The sequence below is a fragment of the Elephantulus edwardii genome, unplaced genomic scaffold, assembly GCF_000299155.1.
Source record: "Elephantulus edwardii isolate Elephantulus edwardi_28Jun2011 unplaced genomic scaffold, EleEdw1.0 scaffold00085, whole genome shotgun sequence".
Taxonomy (NCBI): Eukaryota; Metazoa; Chordata; class Mammalia; order Macroscelidea; family Macroscelididae; genus Elephantulus; species Elephantulus edwardii.
Genome location: NW_006399835.1, coordinates 2,711,971 through 2,719,322, shown reverse-complemented (window position 1 = coordinate 2,719,322; position 7,352 = coordinate 2,711,971).

The window sequence follows — 7,352 nt, the reverse complement described above, 5'->3', positions numbered from 1 at the left end:
CACCACTGACACCTGCTCATATGGTACTTCCTGAAATTTTTCAGTATCAGTCAGTTCTTTTTTGGTACAGTGATTCTGTGTATTCCCTCCATCTTCTTTTGATTTTTTTTCCTGAGTCATTCAATATGTGTGTCCAGAGTGCTGTTCAGTATTGTGACTCAAGGCTTGAATTTACTTTTTAGTTCTCTCAGCTTGAGAAACACAGAGCAAGTTCTTCACTTTATTAGTCCATTTCCAGCTCTCTGCATATTCCATTATAATACTTTGCCTTGTCTTCTAAGGCTACCCTTTGATCTTCTGTTCAGCTCTTTTACTTTGGCATGCTTTCCCTTTGTTTTGCTTCTCAATGCTCTAGTGTTATTTTTAGAGTCTCCACTGACAACCATCTCAGTTTTTACTTTCTTCTCTGTCTCTGTAATAATCTTTTGCTTTCCTCATGGATGATATCCTTGATATCATCATAGAATTCATCTGGTCTTCACTCATTGGTGTTCAATATTTCAAACTTAGTCTTAGAATGATTTTTAAACTCATATGGAATAGATTAAAGATCATATTTTTGTTCTCATTGGTGTATTTTCATTTTCTTTAGCTTCAATTTGAACTTACACAGGAGTAACTAATGGTCTAACCTACAGCCTGCCCTTGGCCTCGATTTAACTTCTGATATTGAGCTTCTCCAATGATTTCTTCCATAGATGTAGTCAATCTGATTTCTATGCAGCCCATCAGGTGAGGTTCATGTGTAAAGTTGCTGTTTGTGTCTTTTAAAAAAAGGTAGTTGTGCTGACTTTGGCAGCAGATATACTAAAACTGGCACAATACAGAGAAGATTAGCATGGCCCCTGTGTGAGGATGATATGCAAATTTATAAAGTGTTCAAAACTTTAAAAAACAAGAAATGAACAAAGGCATTTGCAATAATTCAATCATTGAAAATATAAAATTTAATCATTCTATTACTAGCCTTATTTCTATCACCAAGCCCATATTTTCCAACTATTAATCCTTCTTCATTGCTTCCAATTTTTCCACTCCAGTCACTAATTAATAATAACACATCTTAATTGCATGTTCAGTCAATTTTGGACTGTAAGATTTGGTAAAAATTTTCAATTTCTTCCTCTTTGACTCTAGATGTAGAGGCATATATTTGACTAATAATCATATAAACAAGCCTTTCTTATTTGCATATAGATAAAAAAAGTTGAAACAAATGAAAAAGAAAATACAACATACCAAAACCTCTGAGATGTAGCTAAGAAAGTCCTCAGGAGGAAGTTCATAGCCATAGATACACACATAAGACACAAAATAAATGATCTAACTCAACACCTACATCATATAGAAAAAGAACAACAATTCAATCTCACAGCCTCTAGAAGAAGAAAAAAATCACAAGGACGAGAGGTGGAATTTATGAGATAGGAAAAAGAAAAACAATTGAAACCATCAATAAGACCAAGAGCTGGTTTTTTTTGGAAGTGTCAATAAAACTGACAAACCATGGCAAATGTAACAAAAGCGGGGTGGGGAGAAGACACAAATAAATCAATTAATTAGTAATAGAGATGATATGACAATGGAATCAGGTGAAATTCAATATGTAATATCAGAATATTATGAAAAGCTATACTCTCCTATTGGAAGCAGTAGTGGCATCCACTTCTGTAATAGCTTGCCTCTGGATACCCTATGAACCTGGAGAGAGGATGAAAGACAGCCAAGCATTGAGGACTCTCCTTCATAGGGTCACTATGAGTCACCTGTGACTCGACGGCACTTAACAACAACAACAGAAAACTGAAGCAGGATTCACATCTCAAACCAAACATAAAAATCAACTCAGGTGCATCAGACCTGGAGTAAAGCCCCAAACCATAAATATTGTAACAGACAAAATGGCACCAAGCTTAGAAGGCTTATATTATTGTATAAAGAGACTGACAAATAGAAATGCACAACCAAGAGAGGATAAAATTTATGAATGGGACCTTGATTAAATCCCCATGTGCATCAAAACCTTTTCCAATGAGGTGAAAAGAAAATCCTACTGACAGGGAAAAAACATTTGGCAATATCATCTCATCTTTGGAAGCAGGAGTGATATCCACTTCCTAAATAACATGCCTCTGGAAACCCTATGAACTTTGATAAATGTCGATAGTTGTAGAGGGACTTCATGCCTTTTGTTCATAGTATCGTTATGAGTTGTGCTTGAATCGAAGGCAATCAACTACATCAACAACAATATCATCTCAAGACAAGGGTCTCATATCAAAAGTTTGCAGAAACTCAATTACAAATTGGGCAAAAGACATGGAAAGACTTTTCACAGAGGAAGACATTTGGATAGACACATGAAGAAATCCTCAAAATTACTGGCAATAAGAGATGCAAATCAAAACCTCAATGAGATATCATCTCACCCCAGTAGCTGTGGCAAAGTTTAACAAGACAGCAAGCAATAAATGTTGCAAAGGATGTGGAGAGATTGGAACTCTCAGACACTGCTGGTGGGATTGTAAAATGTGACAAACATTCTGGAAGGCAGTTTTGCCATTTCCCCGGAAAGCTAAATATAGAAATTCCAATGACCCAACTATTTCACTGCTAAGAATACACCCCAAGGAAATTAGAACTGAAATACAGAGATATGTATATTTGTGTTCATGCCTTAATCCAACATGGTCTTCACAATTACTTATTATGCGCCAGAGAGCTGAACAATGGCCAAGGATGACAGAAAAAGAATTAATACATTTGAGTTCTAGTGTTGGAGAAGAGTACTGAACATACTATGGATTGCCAAGAAAACTAACAAGTATGTCTTGGAGAAAGTGAAACCAAGCAGTTTCTTAGAGGCAAGGATTTTGACGGGTCGAGGGAAAGCACAGGAGAAGATGACCCCAGATGAGATGAATTGACACAATAACTGGGTGTTGTATAAAAAAATAATAAATGATTAAAATAAATAAAATAAATGAGTAAAAATAATAAAACGTAAGATTGGTAAGTATAGAGTAGGGTTCAGAGCTATTATGCATAGGGTTGCTATGAGTCGTAGTCAACTCAACAGAACATAACAATAACTACATAACCTGGGGGAGACTGGAGAGCATTATGCTCAGTGGACGAATTCAGTCTCATAAAGACAAATACTGCAAACAATTCCTTCCTTCATCTGTTCCAATGCAGTGTTCATTATCCACCCTTATCCCATTCTCCTCCCAACCCTTCATATCAATCCCACCTTACAACAGTGGTGCTATACGGTAATTTTCCTTTTGTGACTGAGCTATTTCACTCAGTATAAAGTCCTCTAGAATCACCCATGTTGTTCAATGTTCTATGAGTTTGTCATTTTTCAGTGCAGTGTGGTATTTCATTGTACGAATATAACACAGTTTGGCTATCCGTTTGTTTGTTCATGGGCACTTGGGTTACTTGCATCGCTTTGTGTAAATAACACAGCAATAAACATGGATGTGCATACATCTGTTTGGTTGGTGATTCTGGTTTCTTTAGGGTATATTTCCAGTAGTGGCATTGCTGGGTCTAACATTATTTCTATTTCCAACTTTTAGAGAAAGCACCAAATATATGATTAAGCATTATACGTATGATAAAGACACAGAATAAGAGATACATAGCAAAGAGGACTGGGAAGAGGAGGTCTTCGTGCTAAAATGAATGAATTATTTTTTAAAAAAGAAAGTGAACTGGGGGAGGGAGAATGTAGGGAGAGGGGGCAAATGAGCAACAATGAGTGAATAAAAATCCAGCTTTTCTGTAAACGTTCATTAAAATCACAATTGAAAAAATTATTTTTTTAAAGAAAACACAAATGCTATTATTATAAAATAGATGTTTAACTAGTAAAACACGTATAAGGGCCCAAGGAGGGAAGGGGTGGGAACAGCAAGGTGAGGATGGGCAAGGGGGAACTTACAGAGCTACACAATTTGATGGGTGGATGGAGGGGTTAAAAGAAATGGAAAGGACCGATAGTGACCTGACAAAATGGGATAATATTGGGTATAGTTAAATGGTGATTAACATTATAAAACACAATGTATGGGATTGATTATATGAAACACAATGTGAATGAAAGAAAGTGTGAAACATAATGTATATGAATTATGTAGGTAAACCAGTATAATTTTTTTAAAAAAGGATATTATCTGTGAAGAGAGCAAAAGGTCATTACAAAGACAGAGGAGAAATTAAAAGCCAACATGGATGTCATAAGAGACTGAAATTGCACTACAGCATCAGAAAGCCATAACAAAGGGAAGAAATGGTGAAATCACAGGGTTGACCAGAAGATTGCAAAGGTCTATTTTATTTTATTTTTATTTCATTTTAATCTTATTTTCATAGAATGTGCAAAGAGCTTGAGTCAGAGAATAAAAGTGGAAGAATTCTCTTGGCAATGTTAAAGCCATAAGAACTGAAAAAGTATTCAAGCCTTGAGTTGCAATACATAGAGGTACTATGAGCAGAATCTTGAATAATCCAGGAAGCATTAAAAAAAGATGGAAGGAATGCACTGAAATACATCAGGAAGTACCATATGATCAAAAGTCAATTGAAAAAAATCCATTTTAATTAAGAAAGAAATTAAGTGGCAATGAAGTCATTGGCAATAAATAAAGCTCCAGGAATTAATGAGATATCAATTGACATGTTTCAGATAACAGATGCAACCCTGGACATGGTCTCCAATCTGTGTCAGAAAATTTGGAAGACAGCCACATGGCCAATTTACAGCAAGAAATCTGTAATTGTTCCCATTCTCAAGAAAGGTGACCCAATAGAACATGGAAATTATCAAACAATGCCATCAATATCACGCAAGCATAATATTGCTGGAGATTATCCAAAAACAGCTAGAACAGTATATTGATATAGAACTGCCTAAAGTTCAGGCTGGGTTTAGAAGAAATAACGACAATGATATCACTACTGATTCCAGATGATTCCTTTCAAAAAGTAGAGAATACCATACGATTGTCTATTTATGCATTATTGACTATGTAAAGACATTTGACTGTGTGGGTCACACGAATTACATATGGCTAACCCTAACAAACCCTCGATGAGGTGGATTGATTCAGTGACTGGGGTAATCGGGATGGATGTGTCAGAGGCAGTGAGATTGGCACAGGACAGAGCGGGGTTTAGGGCTGTTGTACATAGGGTCACTGTGAGTCTCAAACGACTCGACGGCACACAACAACAACAACAACAACAACCCTAACAAGGATGGAAATCTCAGAACATTTAGTTGTGCTCATGTGAAATCTATATCTAGATCAAGAGGCTATTGTATGAACAGAGCAAGGGAATCTTTATGGTTTAAAATCAGGAAAGGTGTGCATCATGGTTGTATAGTTGTTCAATCTGTATGCTGAGAAAATCATTGGCGATGCTTGATTAAAGGAAGAAGAATGCAATATCAGGACTGGAGGAATACTCATAAATAACCTATACTATGCAGATGACACAACCTTGCTTTCTAATAGTGAGAATGACTTGAAAAACTTCCTGCAGAAGATAAAAACCTACAATCTTTTACATGGATTGCATCTCATCATCAAGAAAACAAAAAATGCTCACCCTTGGATCAAGTGACAACAACATAATTGAAGGAGAAAGAATTGAAACTCTCAACAATTTCATTTTACTTGGATCCACTATCAACACACATGGTACTAACAATTAGGAAATCAGGAGATGTACTGCATTGGGAAAGTCTGTAGTTAGTTACCTTTCCAAATTACTGAGGAGCAATGATGTCAGTTTGAAGACTAAGGTGTGCCTGGTTCATGTCATGGCCTTTTTAAACATTTACTATGTATCTGAGAGCTGGCTAATGAATAAGGATGACTAAGTCTGGTTAATGAAGAAGGAAGAATGATTGATGCCTTTGATTTTTGGTGTTGGACAAGAGTACTGAATATCCCATGGACTACCAAAAGATATATCAACAGATATGTCTTGAAAAAAGTGCACCTGGAGTGCCTCTCTAAAGTTGTATCCAAACCAAAGATGATAAAGCTTTGCCTCACATACCTTGGGCATGTTATTTAAAGGGACTATCCTTGAACTGAAACATCAGCCTTGGAAAGAGAAGACCCTCAATCACATGGATTAATGCAATGGGCTTGAGTATTTCAGATATGATAGGTATGTTAGATATGATGACAACAAGTATGTCAGATATGAGAGAATGTCACAAGACAGGGCTGGGTTCAAATCTGTGCTTGACAGGATTGCTATGAGTTGTACTAGACTCAATGACACCTGATAACAATTATTAGCATCTTACTCCATTCTCAAAATTTATGCTCATTTTGCCTGAGGTGCAAAGTTGTTGTGCAGCATTGAGTCAGAATCAACTCATACCTAAGCCTCCAGTGGGTTTCCAGAGGCAGTCAATTGCATGGAAGGAGACTGCCCATCCTTCTCCTACTAAGCAGCTGCCAGATTCAAACTGCATGCCTTCAAGTTTGCAGCACAGCTTCTTAAAACTAGGCCTTGAGAGTTCTCTAGAAGAGAACTCAATTATTGGTGAGGCAGTTCCTGCCTCATTGACAGGCCAGTCACAATTACTAGAAAGTTCTTTCTCATATTTAGCTAAAATCTACTTCCCAGTAGAATTCTCTTCGTTTGTTGCTGACTTCTTTACTTACATAAATAAAATTTAAGGCTCTCATTGGTAGGTGAAATATTTAACAAAACTACTTTCTCATTCCTCTTCACCCAAACAGAATTTTGTCAGTTTTACAATCCCAGTACATCTACTTTTGTGTGCATGTTTCTTGTAAGGGTTTCTGGGAAGTTGATTCTAATCATCTCACAAATACTTATTCTTACTCAAAGCAAAGGGAAAGAAGTTATTTCTTTTTACAAAAGGATCTCTTCTCTTTTTCCCTTCTTCTTGTCTTCACTTCTTCTCCCTAGTAATTATTTCCTGCAGAGACAGCTACATAAGGAAGAAAAGGATGGAATAGGTTCATGGGTTTAGATGAGAGAAATAATGGTAACATATGATGCAGATTTTAATGTGCCAGCTAGAGAAAATTAGCGTCGGGTCCAAAATAGAGCACAAGCTTTCATCTGAACCTGCTTTGTGAGGCTTAGACAAAATAGCACAAGAAACATGAAATAGATGGAAGCACTATATAAGCATTAGATATTATTATGACAGTCTACATTTTTAGATTGTTTTTTTATGTGCCATCTCCTGAACAAGAAATAATAGGCTGGGGGGAGGGGAGCAAGAACAAACTTCTAGAAATAATAACAGGAAGCCTATAGAACTTCCCAAGTTATTATTATTATTA